The following is a 15,037-nucleotide window of genomic DNA, read 5'->3' as shown; positions in this document are numbered from 1 at the left end:
AACTGCAGGGCTTTTCTGTTCCGCCGGATAAGCCTCTGTAGTCAAGCTGTTTCACTTCACTTCTTGATTTTTGACTTTCAGAGTAAAAATGTGTGAAAAGATCTGTGTCCTCTTCTAAGAGAACACCTGCCACAGCTACATCTGAGGTCAAGAACTGGTGGAGAACAGAAATCCACTAAACTAACGTTTAAATCAGAGCATAAACTGTTTTTACGAACTTTAAGTGCAAGTTTTCTCCCAAATTTATCTGCTATGGGCACAACTGCTGACAAGCTCATTTGCTGTCACAGTAATCTCTGTATTCAAATAAGTATAAAAAGCCTCTGCCTTGGAAGAATAGCCTGGATCAGCACTTTATACTGCATTTCCTCTCTCCATGCAGTGATCACAATGCCAGTTAAAGCTGCCCGCTCCTTTTCCTTCCAGTGTGTACTCATTATAGAGTGGCAAGTCAAAAAGCCCCACACAGTGGTAGCCATCCTGATCCCGGTGAGCCTTTCACATGGTAAACAGCCCTCGGATGGGCCCAGTATTGTGCTGCTATAACACAGCATCTGCTTTATGGCATGGAAAAAATGCATTGTCACCTAGTGGCAGTGAAAGAGCCATTGATGGACAGCCAGGGCTTCACCAAAACACTGAGACTTTGACCGTGACACAAGCTGGTGGGTGGTGGTCAAGCGACCTGCACGGTAGTCGGACACTGAGGTTGTAGAGAGAAAGGCCAGGTCACAAAATGAAACACAGGTGCACAAGAATCCAGTGACAAACATACTTTGTAGTCTGACCAAGTTCGAGACGACTGTATTGCACAAACTACTCAATATACTGCATAACTTCAGTGGAGCTACAAAGTCTCCAGTGAGGCTTTGTGTCTGGTCTCAATGCAGCACCATAGTGGGTCAGAATGCTGCAGTGAGCACTGGAGCTTGGCCAGGCGGGAATGAGACACTATGCAGAAAGAGACAGAAGATGCCCCTTATCCCTTAACTCTCCATTAAACATTTAGAGCATCAGTCCTGCACTCGGCACAGCTGAGAGCCGCTACTGTTTGAAACACGGGGAAACTTCTCAGTATCACAGACGTGTTCATGTATACCACATCTAGCGACGCTATCATAAATCATCCAGCACGACTCTGTGGCATGTTTAGATGCATTTTTCATTTTGTCTAACAAAGCTTAGGAGATGATGTGAAGGAAGAAGAGAGGAAAACGGGATGGTACCATGATGGAAGTTATTTAAATGAGCCCTTGAGGATTAATAAGATGTTATCTTTTATTATATTTAATCCACACACTGCCATAGTTCTGGTCAGAGTGAATAGACTAATCATAGCAGATCATGTTTCAAGCAGAGCAAATGAGTTGTGTGAAGTGATACCATGAGAGCCTAGACAAAGCCCTACGCACAAAACTTTCCCATTACAGCTGAACAATATGATGGTAGCACTGAATGCCAACTACCGGAGTGGCAACTTTTATTATCGCTTTATCTGGGAAGTTTTTTGTGTGTCAACAACATTATTAAAATTTATTTCACAATTTCCCCGGTCCGAGAGCGAAACACTGAAATGTCTTGTCTTGTCTGCCGAAAAAGTGCAAAACCCTGAGGCACACAGCTTACGACGACATAAACCAGAAAAAGCAGCAAATCAGACTTCATAAGCTACAGGCGGTAAACAGTTGGCATTTTTGCGCGAACAATGGCTCAGTTATCAAAATGGCTGTCAATAAATTGGATTGATTCTGAATTGAAGTGCTGCTCAATATATTGCTAGTTTCTGAACATCATTTAGATTGCTGTAGGCATGTTTTAAATGTCTCTGGCGGCAGAAGGTCTTCGTACTTTATGGATAATAACGGATTTGCAAATGATTTTTGCATTGACGTGATATATCTGGATTTATACGGTTTATAACTTCACAGATTAATGAAAAACTAATTCCTGCCTCATTACTGTGTGAAAACAAAGTCTGTTTTCTGTGTATGTGAGGAGAATGTCAATCTGATAACTGTCTTATTGAGAAGAGAGTAGACTTCACTGCATGTAGTAACAAATGTGGCTAAAACAAGTGGACCTAGTGATTGACATTTTCATCAGCTGCTACCTCTGAGATCGACAATGAAGTTTGCACTTGTCAGTTGATTTTAACAGAATAGTTAGCATATCATGTATTTATATATTGTTACATATACATCCATATCTTCCTGCTCCTCTGGTTGACTTTGACGGTAGAACAGCAGTGAACACTCAAACACTATTTTCCTGCCCTATTACCATATCAAGCACATGCCTCAGATTCTGCTAATTTTAGCATTACAAAACACAGATATGTTGAGGTTGCTCCAGTTTGAATTAACAGAGGCCCAGCGGTGAATGAAGGAGGTTAAGCATGCAATTGTCCAATGTTATGTAAAAGAGCCACTTTTATAGCATTTTACCATGTCTGATGAGAAAAAAGAAGTGGCGTGTCAATCAAACCGAAGTGCGACGACAAGCTGCCCTGGCTGGTTTCTCTGGGGACACCTACTCCATTATACTTCGATTCCAACACAATATGAGTCACAGGAGTAAAAAAGATGGTTTCAAAAGACATTATGGTTAAAAATGGACCTCCGTCACAGCGAAGCATTAGATCAGTAGCAAGTTTTTATTCAACAATCTTCTTTTCATTCTTTAAATCAGCCATTTGGAAGGAATTAATTCAACAGGGCCGTCAAGGACGCGGCTGCGACTACTGCCAACGTTCTGCTTCCATTCGAAATTCATATCCAAAGTCCCATTTCGCCTGAATCACAGCTTTGATAAACAGGCCAAGTGAAACAAATTCAGGGGCTTTTGTTTTGAGGCCAGAAGAGCATTTTCTGCTCTCACTCTGGCTGCATTTTGATGCTAGACTGGGAAAAACAACTCACAAACAATCAAATCCCACCAGAAGGCAAGAAGAAATGACAAGCTCTTGCAATTTTTTTTAAACTTTTGTGGCATAACAGAAAAGAAGAAAATGGCCTCTGCAGTGACAGTGGTACACCAGAAGCTTTATTCACATAGGTATGGTGACACCTTGGAGACATGGGAAAGGACGCATGTGGAGAGGACATATCCTCAGGCCTCCAGCAGGTGCATTGTTCCCAGACTCAAAAGAACAGAGCCATATTTCAGCTGTATCCTGGTGAGATGGAGAGCACATCCTGGTCACCGGCTCTTCCTCTCTCTCTGGGTCTCTCACCCCATCCTGACCCCTCACCCTCCTCACCTCATCCTCCCTTCATCCCTACTTCCTTTAAGCAAACACCTGATCAATGGCGGCCTCCTGCTGTGAGTCATTCTCCTAACAAACTCACTCTTTCAAGGACTGTTAAAAAGCAGTGACCACAGTAAACGTGTACCTCCACTCAATGGACACAAAAGAGCCAGTCAAAAGCAAACACTAAAATTCAGAGCGTACATCCAACCCACATCCTAAAGTTGGGACAAAAGCGAAGATACTTTGCTGGGTTTTATTTTGTCTCAAAAGGCAGATTTGAGTAGGAGGAGGAAGGGGGTTAAAAGCTCTTTCAAAGCATGTTTTCTGTTCTCTAATCTGTCTGTCGTTTCCACCCATACAGACACACTTCTAATTTGACTTCAAAGCTTGAGGGATTGTGAGCGATACGGATGAAACTCTGCATGTAATCAGTTTTTCTATCATTATCTTCCCAAAACACACTGTAGCTATATGCACTGTTTCCTGCTGTGCTGAATGTTGAACATTAACACGAAGTTAACTTTGGTAAATCTCAGAATGTGATGTCTGATTGAACTTAATTGACCTGATCTGTCTGACTGCTCCCAGGACGACGCGACCGTCACACCACTGAACCTGCGGCGTCAGTCGTCCCTGCGGTTGAGTGGGTGGGATTCAGCTCGCATGGATCTCTTCCTCAGCACCCCCTCTAGTCTATCCCCAGCTTCAGATTATGGGAGTCTAGTTATCACTCTCTCCCAGGGTTGGGTTTTGGGTGCGGGGCCTGGGTAATCCTGGGGAGTTTGACTTGGGACGCCCGAGGCTTAATTAGATTTTTTTCAGTGCAGACGACTGTGGAGAATCCAATCAATGCGACCTCCGTGTAGCTGCCCCATTCTGAACTGATTAGGCACCACATCAGAGAACTACGCCTGCAATTAAAGGCAGTGTTGGAACAAGGAATTCTATAAATTCATAAAATATGCAAAGATATAATGAATACCACTAATTTTCCTGAGGCTTCACCCCAACATATCACAACAATTAAGCTTCACGACACACTCATAGGCCACTTTATTAGGTACACCTGATAAATCTAATGCGATCCAGTACAACAGCTCTGCCATAAATTGTTTCATGTTATCAGTTTTGTTGACACTAAGAAGAAAGTGATGATTGTACTTTGTGTTTGTTATGGAGGTCATAGTAGATGATGGGAGCGCACTGGACTACATTGCATCTATAAAGTGTCGGTAATATTTCTCCCCACTCATATGCACCTTTAGAAATAATTATTAGACCACTGTGACCATCATTTTCTACCACTTCCTTTGAGGTATTGGTGGAGAAACACTGTGTTTTCTTCTTAAGATGGTAATGGAAAGCGATTTTGCTGATTCCAGTCTGGTTAGTAATGGTTGTCCCATTGCATCCCTCTTCATTAACCTTGTTCAGTGATACCTTAGTTTGGATTATCTGTTGACTTTACACCTACAGCTTAAGCACAAAATGACTCTAAAGAGGTTTTTGGTCATCCAGGGTTAATTTAGAAATGTTTGCAGAATAAAAAAAAAATCATATTTTAAACAAAAATTTTGCCTGTATTGAGTTATTATAAGACTCTTTTCATGCCTTTTAGAAGAGATTGTAATTAGTTTTTTAAAAATCCACTTTTTTAGACCTTGTAAAGTAAACAATATGTAGTCTAATAATTATTTTTTATGTTAATGAAGTGGACAAAATAATAGAAACAATATCAAATGTAAAGCAGTCATCTTTTGACAACATCATCAAAAACTGAAATTGTAGGAAATTCATAAAAGCAGACTTTATGACAGAGTTGTCATCTTGGACTGCATTACATTTCACTGGTGTATTTAATAAAGTGGCCAGTAAATATACATAGAGTTATCTATTCTACGTATAGATAAAAGATTGCATTAGAGATTTTTTTAGGATAACCATGAGTGAAATCAGATGGAGATCACCTCAAACTTATTGAATGTGCTCCTGACAACACAGACAGTCAACAAGTGTAAAGGTTAGCAAATGTAGAAATGAAATATACTCAAAGTGAGGACAGCCACAGATGAAATAAAACAAAATAACCAGAGGAACAGCAAGAGGCAGAGACTATGACAGACAGACAATGGTAGAGATCAGTGCATAATCTGCTCTCAGGGCAGCGACTGCTCCTTTTTTTGAAATCTCATACCTACAAGCAGAGATTATAAAACAGGTTTGAATAATTCCATAAGCACCGTGCATATCATGAATTCAAAGGCTGGCTCTGGAAAACTACATTTTTAATCATTATCCTTCATTTGAGGAAAACACTTATTTAAAAGCCTCAGATGTGCACAGCTTCAATAGCAAACAAAACACATATAGAAAGCTAAGAGTGACTGCTGCAGCACAGTTCAGCCTCTGACTACATTAACAATTTAATCCATTATTCCAAGCTAAACACATTGCATGAAAGCAGTGGAGAACATCTAAAGACTGCCCTTTGCCTTCTGCATACCCGGAAATGTCAACTACAATCAAGATATTGACATGAAAACCAAGAGAGTTATATGAAATCCACCTCAGTGACACATCACAAATGACCAAGACTGAAAGTGTCCTATTTTTCTCTCACAGATCTGTGGAGGCGTGCTCCCTGCCACGCAGTGAGCCCTTTGAGTAACATGTCCACCAAGGAACCTCTCATAGAGAGATGTGGTCATTGTGCCTTGAGCCCTGAGAGGCCCAAAACCAGCCAACCTTGAAGACCCGAGCATTAGGTCTGCTTCAGGCCAGAGTCTTTTCAACGTCAGCCAGCACAATACCATCGAAAACCAACATAAAGAATGCCATTCATTGCCAAGGTGTGGAAACACAATAGTGTGCTAGTGTCACACTGTTGAAAAAATGGTAAACAAACAAAGACTATTACTGATATTTTTTTCCTTGAGACACTTTGTATTAGACTCTTAACACCAGAGGGCTTTGGCTATCAACCATGGCACACTGACAAAGGCTCATTGATATTTCCACACAGACACAGAGACAAACCCAGAGCTGAAAAAGCCCAGTGTTGGTGCAGCCAGCTCTCAGCCACACAACACATTTGATTGGGCTATCAGGCCAGGCAGCCTCAGAGGAGAGCCTGATAAATGAAGTTGCCATTTGTCCATTCTCTCGTCCTCACTGCTGGGCCCAGTTAGCCCCCAGCAAAGGAATTATCTCAGTGACAATTACATCCTTCCAGCTCCGAAAGATGCCCAGCGCTCAGAAACCAGCACAGGACTGACCGCAAGGAGATTAGACTGATTGCTATTGCATTGCTCACATTTGATCCTAAACTGCTCTGATGCAAAGCCAGAACACAGTCCACAGTGGATGTCCATGGGTTTTTGTTAATAAATCAAATTAGTAGGCAATTTTCTTCTCACAGTGGCTGAAAAATGATGTTTTTGATATGAAGGGAATCAAAAAATGCTAGAATCTCTTTGGTGATCTGTATTGTGGTGATTAACTGGGAAAGAAGACCAATTCGATACATTCAAAGCAAGTTTTCTTTGTCACACGAAGCCTTGCAGTTTAACATAAAGGACCAGTTCCAATTTGGGGAGCTTCAAATTACCAGTGTACAAACAATGTCTATTGTTTCTTCCTCCTTATATCTTTTTGAATGTGCACAATATCCATCTTCTCTCCCGTATTCCAAAATTGCTAGGGATACTGCAAATGATTATTTGTCTGACAAACAATCCAAACAGCAACATAAAACTAAAAAAACATCATATTCTAAAATTTTAGATGCATTTTTACTTGATGAATGAATTCAAAAAACGCTTGATTATAACTGTGGTGAGTTCATATTTTGTTGAAAGAAATTACAGATCAGTTTTTCCAGACCTAAAGTATATAAACACAAGACAACCCTGACATTACATGAAAAACGGGAGCATTTGTTGTGGTTCCTGACTGTTCTCAGAGTTAACAGCACATCAGTGTGGCAGCAAGAGCAGCGTGGATAAGGAGAAATTGCTGTAGCAGCCTGGCAGAGTGACTCACTCTGGTGGCAAACATGCGTGATGCTCTTTGTTGTTCGACATTACCATTAAGCATTTGTCCATTTGAACCTCTGTCAACATGTGGTCTCTGGACACATCAGCTGATTTGTGTAAAAGGAGGAAAAGGGATTTGGTTTGATAGCAGCACCAAATTTTATGATTCTAATGGTTTTCTGACCCCAATCCCCCCTGATCATTCTGAGGCCCGGATGAAGATTATCTGGGTATAGATTATGTTTTTTAAACAACATGTGGCACCAGGACTAAGAGGGGGAAAAACTGAGTGCATCATTGTGTTTCGTGCTTTTGATATGTCAAAGCATGTGTACATGTATCTTCTGCTGAATGGAGGAATCTCAGATCTACTCTTGGATTTGTTTACCATCCCATTCCTTTGTCTGCCCCAGGATAGTTTTTTTTTCCCAGGATTCCTGTGGTTGTGTTTGGGGGGTTTAAGGGATGAAAAACGAGGAAAAGAAAAGCCCATTGGTCTCAGCGCCACAGAAACAGCATCTAGAGCCAAGCTGTCATCCCACTTGGATTAAGGGCCCTTCAGTGGTGGCTGCTGAGCTGCTAACATGGTGTCTTACCCTCGGCTGGGCTGTGGGAGGGGGTACAGGGTGGGGCAGAGGGTAAGGGCATTAAAGGGCCTGGCCTAAATAAGACCTCCAGGTCAGTGAGAGTCCTGAACCATAGCAAAGCCACTTTGTGTTTCCATGTCAACTTTATTCATGAGCTGACAGCTAAGTGTCCCGCTCTTTCCTGTTGATTCACTGTTGCATCATGTGCTGGGGCGAAACAGATAATCTACGCCTTTGCTCCGCTTATCTCTGCAGACCCCCCACTTCTACCAGTTCATAAGATGCAGCGTTGAACAGCAGGCTGGTAAGACCGTGGAGGCTTGTGGTGGGTTTCCTGGCAGGTACCTCTGTTTAAATCTCCAATTTTATAAGCAGAATAAGAACCGTGGTGATGTATTTGCCGAGCTATTAGACAACACAAGTGGGCAGCATCACTGTGCCAACAGAGAGTGGGATGTGCAGCACCGCTTTTCTTAAGCTCTATGCAAATAGGAGGAAGATGGAGGCTTGAGAACAGATCAGCAAGCATTCAAGTGCACACTCGTCCTGAATTCCCTGTAATTTTGGCGAGCCTACACCCTGCCGGTGGAGCGATGCCCACCTCCTGTTGTTCTCCGGACAGGAAAGGGAAGCACGGAAGGTTGTTATGTGCTGCCACTGGGCCACCAACTACCTCTCCAACATCTGCTGGCCATCCAAAGTTGGCCTGAGCTTCAACAGGCCCGAGGCCGTCTGTAGCAAGAACTGCCACTCCATCCCTCCTCAGCAGGAACAACTCTGTGTTCAAAGAGAGGCACCAGCACCCGAGTTTCTATTGTGGATCTCTTCCAGCATAACCCTGCATCACCCCTCCACCCCCTCACACACACACACACACACACACACACACACACACACACACACACACACACACACACACACACACACACACACACACACACACGCACGCACACACACACACACACACACACACACTCTGCAAGGAAGAGGCGAGAAAAGCCGCCCCGCCAGTACAGACAGAGAAAACAGACCCCCTTTGTTCCCCCTGCCCTTTCTCAGCGTCGACAGAGGTACATGATCCACCCCTCCTCCCTCTTGGAACCCCGAAAGCTTCAAAAACACTCCCGCTTTTCCTCTTCCTCCCCTCCACTTCTGCTATTGAGTGGCAAGACAGCAGCAGCTCCTACGAGAATTCAGAAAATATGCTCTGAACACACATTTCAAGTCGCACTTCCATTTGTTTTTATCAAAGCTCAAGGCTGACTGAGTCAGATGCAGCAGTATGTACGGCTAGTTAACCGGGAGCTCTGCTGGGGGGGGAGATGGAGAACATAAAACCCACAACATTACATTCCATTATCCCAACATCCCACTTCAAAAGAGGGCTCTATTGCTGGCAGTTGGTCGGGACAGAAAAGAACATCTCGAAATGCTTTGTACTCACTAAAGGGTGTAATAACCTAACAAGGGTGATAATAGTGTTTCCTTGGCAACCTTGAGTGATTGGGCCTGATGACTGTCATGATGAAATGCTCTGGTGTAATGATTTGGTCACAGTGGGCCGTCCAGGGACGTCTGCACTGACCTGTCCTCATCCACCATCTGTCCCACTACCTACTGTCCAAAAATAACAGGCTAATGTAACAGCAAGCAACTTGTTCCATTGAAGAAAGCGTCTGTGATTAGAAAAGCTTGGAAGGAGGGCTGCAACTAACAACATGCTTTCAGTATTGATTATTTTAACCATTCATTTGGTTTATAAAGTGTCCAAAACTAATAGTGTTTGCACAGCACAAGCTGACAGACTCAAGTAGCTTGTTTTGGCCAAAAAATACCCAGTGACATTCAATTTACCTTCAGGGACGACTAAAAACAAATATTCACATTGGAGAGGTTGGAACAGGCGGATTTGTTTTCTAGATAATGAACAATGTAAAACAATTATGTAGTTATTAAAATCATTGCAAATGAATTTTCAGTCCATTGTTGATTGATAAATAAACTGTTTTCAGCCTTTTGGGCAGCAATATATGATTATTTCCATGTATTTCTGCATTTTTTTTTGTAATCAATTGGCCAGAAAAACTAAAAAATGCAATCACAAATTCCAAAAATCTCAATGTGACACCTTCAAATGTCTTTAGTCCAGCTTACAGTCCAAAACCCAAATGTATTTATAATAAAATGATCCTTATATTTGACAAACTGTAATCACACATTGTTTTACATTTTGCTTAATAAATACCACAAACAATTAACTCTTTAATATAAGAGTGTCTGTGCACATTATTTTCTTGATTAATTAAAGAAAAATCTTTATCGAGTTTGAAACCAAAGCATGTTTCCAGCTTGTTTTGGAAATGATGAACCATTTAACAAAATAGCTGATGAATTACCTGTCGATGGCAAACCGATAAGTCAACAAATCCTTTTGGCAGTTGTTCAGTGTAGCTTTCTGAAGCTGTTGTTGCAAGAGATGAAAGAGCAAACAGCAAAACAGCGGCACATCTTTGCATCTAATCATGCTGGAGATCAGTCCTGCTATGAGCAACGCATAAATCACCTAATATCCATTTCTCTTAGTCATCTGTCACCATCTACTCCTGATAATATAGCACGGGCGGAGGACGTAAACATCAGCTGTGTCCTGTGGATTCTCAGGAACGTGTCGATCCCCATTAGAGCTGCTGCCTAACTGACTGTGAAACTCTAATTGCACCCACCAGCTTGCCACCATGCAGGCCCCACTCACAGAGGGGGAGAAAGACAGCGAGACGTGTGTGGACGTAATGAACATGTATGTATGCTCTTCTTTGGATGTACTCATCAACCTCTGCATACATTTGTCCAAATTACAAGCAAGGGAAGCTCAGGCAGCCGTGAAGCGGAGGGGGGAAGACGCTCCCTCTGAGGTCCTCTAATGAGGCGCTCATCGGTCCCAAAATGAGACGAACACGCTTGCGACGAGGTGGTCCAGGCGATGACAGGATGTCTGTGACCGCCCCACTGGGAGGAAACACTCAGACCCCATGACACTAATGGATAGCCATGGGCCTCCACCAGTCCCCGAAGATTTCACCTCAACACAGCTGAGCAGCACGGCACTTCTATTCACGACGGCTGCTGGATCGTCTCCACTCAGGACACAAGTACACGTCTGCAGAACGCACTCAATCATCCAGACAATCAGCTCAAGTGACTTATGATGATGAATTGCTGAGTTGTGCCTGTGCAATTTTTGCATAAAAAAGAAATGATTGCAGCACTTGGTTTGAGGATAATTATGGTTTTCTTCAGCTTAGACTTTAGCAGTCTGGGTCATAAATTCTAGCAGAAATGGCATATTGACACTGTAATGAGCAAGATAACTTGGAATATGGCAACATTTTAACCACAAAGGGCAAGAAACAGAAGTAGACAAATAATCATACAGCTTTTAAAACAGTTCCTGCTTAAACGTATTTGAAAGAGAAAATGGAGAGAAACAATGGTGTGAAAACAACTTTGACCTCTGAGACATAGATTAATGTGAATAAATGTGTTTTCTTTGCATTGACGTTTCCCGTTCTGTTCATGTCCTTGGCTTATTCAATGTAACTTGAATGTATATGTGCTTTCAATGTTTTATGTGTATTGTGATCAGAACAACCTTGGAAAAACAGAACTTGCTCTCAGTGGCTCTCGTTGATAAATAAAGGCTGGAAATGATGATGACTGCAGTTCCTTTGCAATGAGGGATTCATATTTCAGATTGTTTCCATTACCAAGTTATCTGCTGATCATCTTTTCAATTAATCAAACTGCTTTGTGCACAGAGTCAGAAAACTGTGAAAACAGCCCATTTTAATTCAATGTGATGTGTTCAAACTGCCTGATTTACTCAATGATCGGTCCAAAACAAGGCTGAATATTAAATCAATTTCAAATCGAAATCACAATTTGAGGCACTAAAATGAGCATGCAGCATGTTTGACTTCATCCATGTGTGTATATATATTCAAGTTTGAATTCACAAATCAAATTGCAATTATGATGTCTGTGAGGAAAACTGCAAACATATTCAGATTAAAATCATATGTGACACAGAACAGCATCCTGTATCACTTTTGAGAAGCTGAAACCAGAGAACTGTTGGCATTTTTTCTTGAGAAATGACTCCACTTCAATATTAATATTCCATTTCTGTGGATCAACTAATCGATGGATTACCAAAACATTTCAGCTCTGAGTTGACTGCTCATTTCATGCCCTGTTGGGCTTAATAGCAGCAACTATCCCCAGATTGCAGCGACTGGTTAAGGGAGTATACAAACTATCATGTCACAGAAATAATAGCCAAGACTTTAAAAGTGAGACAGCTATAATTAACCCCAAGCAACCTTTTAAAATGTTGGCTCTATTAGCGTTACAAAACAGAAGAGACTGTGGGTTTCTTCTTTTTTTTAATGCCTACTGACAGTAAATGTCTACCACCCTTTACTTCAACTGCAGTTCACTGGGGTCACTTTATTACTTCCATCTCTGAATAGCTTATATAAACAGATGTTTCTGCTGCAAACGTGAAATGTGTCCTTGGTGAGATTAATCACCAGATGAAAGGCCCTCAGTCTCAGACCAGTTCCTCAAAGAAATTATGTCATCACCACCACAAGTGACACAGGACGACTCCATCTATGAGGCACTTTGTTCCGTCCTGCTTGGCGGCGTTCGCAATGCCACAGACGGCCGCTTACAGAAGGAGCGTTGATCACTTCTAACAGAATAGTCTGCATGTTTCTGCAGCCCACGGATTGAAATTGGTGGCATTTTCCCTCCAACACCCAAGCTTTTCCCATAGCCCCCGGAGCCGAGCTGCCCGTCACTGGTTTTGGGTCAGCAGTGGGACTGACTGGTGCTCTCACAATAACTCCGGCCAACGTGTGTCATGATAATCCCTTAGTTATGCAAATCTCCCCGCCTAGTGCCGTTTGTGCTGAGGGTGAAAGTAAGGATGGCAGCACAATGTAGGTCACTATCATGTCCCGATTTTCTCCACATTTGTCAAATGAGCCTGAAACATCCTGTGAGCAGAACTCCGGGAGACATAGAGGAAGTGGGCTCTGGCTCACATGCCGGTCAAGAATCCACCACAAACAGTTTCCAAACACGCATATGTAAAGCAGCATCGCACATTTTGCCGCCCATTTCTGAATTAATGCAAAGCAGACATGGGGCAGGGATAGGGCGATATTGTTATCTTCTTAAACAGATTAACTGTAGTCTGCTTGGAGTGAATAAACATTACTAGAAAGTGTGTCAGCCCCTTTCACAGAGCAGAAAGAACAACAGCCTCAGACAATAAAGCAGAGGTCATTAGCATTGTATTAATTTGGCCAACTGAGCAGCCAGCGAAAGTGTGCACTTGAGGCATGTGTGTGTGTGTTTGGGTGTGTGTGAGTGAGAGTGTCTGGGGGATGAGCAGAGAGGAGGAGGAGGAGGGGGGGAGGTTGTTGCATGATGGTGAGTTCTCCCCCTTGACTGAAGCTTTGACCAAAGGGGCAGACAGAGGGGGGAGGAGGAGGAGGGGGACTGGGTGAGAATGTGGGGGTTTTATTCCAGTATAGCCAGTGGAAAAAAAAATGGCGTAGGGTTTAATTGGGGAAATCTCAGGGGGGGAGTATCATAATCAAGTCTGATGAGGGGAAATTAGACTCAAGCAAACTGAGTGGACAGTCAAAACAGAACAGAGCCGAGAGGAATATGAGGGGAATTAAACATATGGGGAGCAAATCAGCTTAAAGACCTGAAAGATGGGATGTATTGGGGGCAGCAATTCTGTCAACACGGGAGGAAAAACAAACAACTGTCAATCACAGCAGATCAATGAATACATCTATAGAAATATATGCTGCATGTCTACTTATAGCATGAGATGGAGAATGGAGGATAAGTGTCAATGATCAGCATCAGTCCTCTGTTTGACAGTCTGCAGCTACTACACCTGCTCTCTCTCTCTCTACTGACCCACAGCTAGAAGCTCAACGTGAGACAAGTGTGGCGTATTTTCCAAGATTCCAAACGACCCCTGCACATTTACATTTCTTCACCAGAGCTGCCTAGAGGACAGTTATTTTTTTTTTATTTTACTGACAGCCTCAGTCAATGTGACCGGGCTCTCTCTCTCTCTCTCTCCACAAACTCCTGACAGTAAACTGGCAGCTACGCGACACGTGTTTATTATGAATGGTTTGGTTTGACTCACCTGATCTCCTCCCTGTGCGCAGCGAAACACGAAGCCCGCTCCGTCCCTCCGCTTCCCTGCGACGCCGTGTGCGCTCTCTTCCTGATTTACGCGGAGTCCCGTTCAGGCACCGAGCCTCTCTTGCACTTGCCTTCTCTGCCTTCAGTCACTGGTCCTCTCCTCTCCCACCAGTTCACCGTAACACATACACACACGCACCGGCGGGGGCGCGCAGCAGCAGCAGAAGAAGCAGCGCCGGAGCTCCGGGTGCGTGCGCACGCCCGTTGCGCGCACTGCAGCGCCGCCGCCGATGGATGGTGGCCTCAAGGCACTGAACCATTCTTGCAAATTGTTACACAAATAGACGCGCTAATAGTGCTTTGGCCCCCATACGGGCTCCAAACCACAGATTGGACAACAGCTGGACGAGTTTGAGGGCAAAACAAAGCAGAAAAGTTGCCTTTTAAAAGCCCTGCCATGTCCGATTTCTCTCATTTAACAGCAGGATGCAGCTTTTTAATTTGACTCCTGTGCTATTATTGTTACATTTATGCATTGTTGACATGCAGCAAGTACAACTAATGTTCAAATAAATCTAAGCCTTAAATGCTTAAATGTAAATTAAATGTCAAATCCACACAATGGCCAAATGTATCTCTGTTATTCCAGCTGTTGTGGACTTTATTGCTTTGAGCATTTGCATGTCCTGATGCCATTTTTTGACCCCCAGAGAGCAAGTTTGCACTAATAATCATACAGTAGCCTGTGGGATCCGCTAAGACTCTGCTGGATGTGCTCATGTGATTTTAAAAGCACATTTACTTTCAGTGCAGTCTGCTGCCAGCCGGGCCCTTCCTCTCTAACTGCATGTCACACACATGCATTATCTCAGGCTTAGCAGTGGAAGTCATCTGCAGCCACCGAGTCAAACGCAGAGAGCAAGTGA

General features: G+C 43.0%; 1 protein-coding gene across 12 annotated transcripts in view; it reads right to left on the bottom strand.

Moving 5' to 3' along the window:
* LOC111567068 (neuronal cell adhesion molecule-like) overlaps window positions 1-14,315 on the bottom strand; it is an 83,409-nt gene extending 69,094 nt beyond the window's left edge. For 5 of the 12 annotated variants that reach the window (XM_023267940.3, XM_055009101.1, XM_055009102.1 and 2 more), the window contains exon 1: window positions 14,113-14,315. The gene's annotated coding sequence lies outside the window, so the exon portion shown is untranslated. The remainder of the gene's footprint in view (window positions 1-14,112) is intronic. The other 7 variants (XM_035947109.2, XM_023267948.3, XM_055009103.1 and 4 more) reach the window with 3 other exon arrangements.
* Window positions 14,316-15,037: the final 722 nt, after the last annotated feature.

This window comes from Amphiprion ocellaris, chromosome 3 (genome assembly GCF_022539595.1).
Source record: "Amphiprion ocellaris isolate individual 3 ecotype Okinawa chromosome 3, ASM2253959v1, whole genome shotgun sequence".
In the NCBI taxonomy this organism is placed as follows: domain Eukaryota; kingdom Metazoa; phylum Chordata; class Actinopteri; family Pomacentridae; genus Amphiprion; species Amphiprion ocellaris.
Note: the sequence above shows the minus strand (reverse complement) of the source record. Positions and strands in the feature narration are given on the sequence as shown.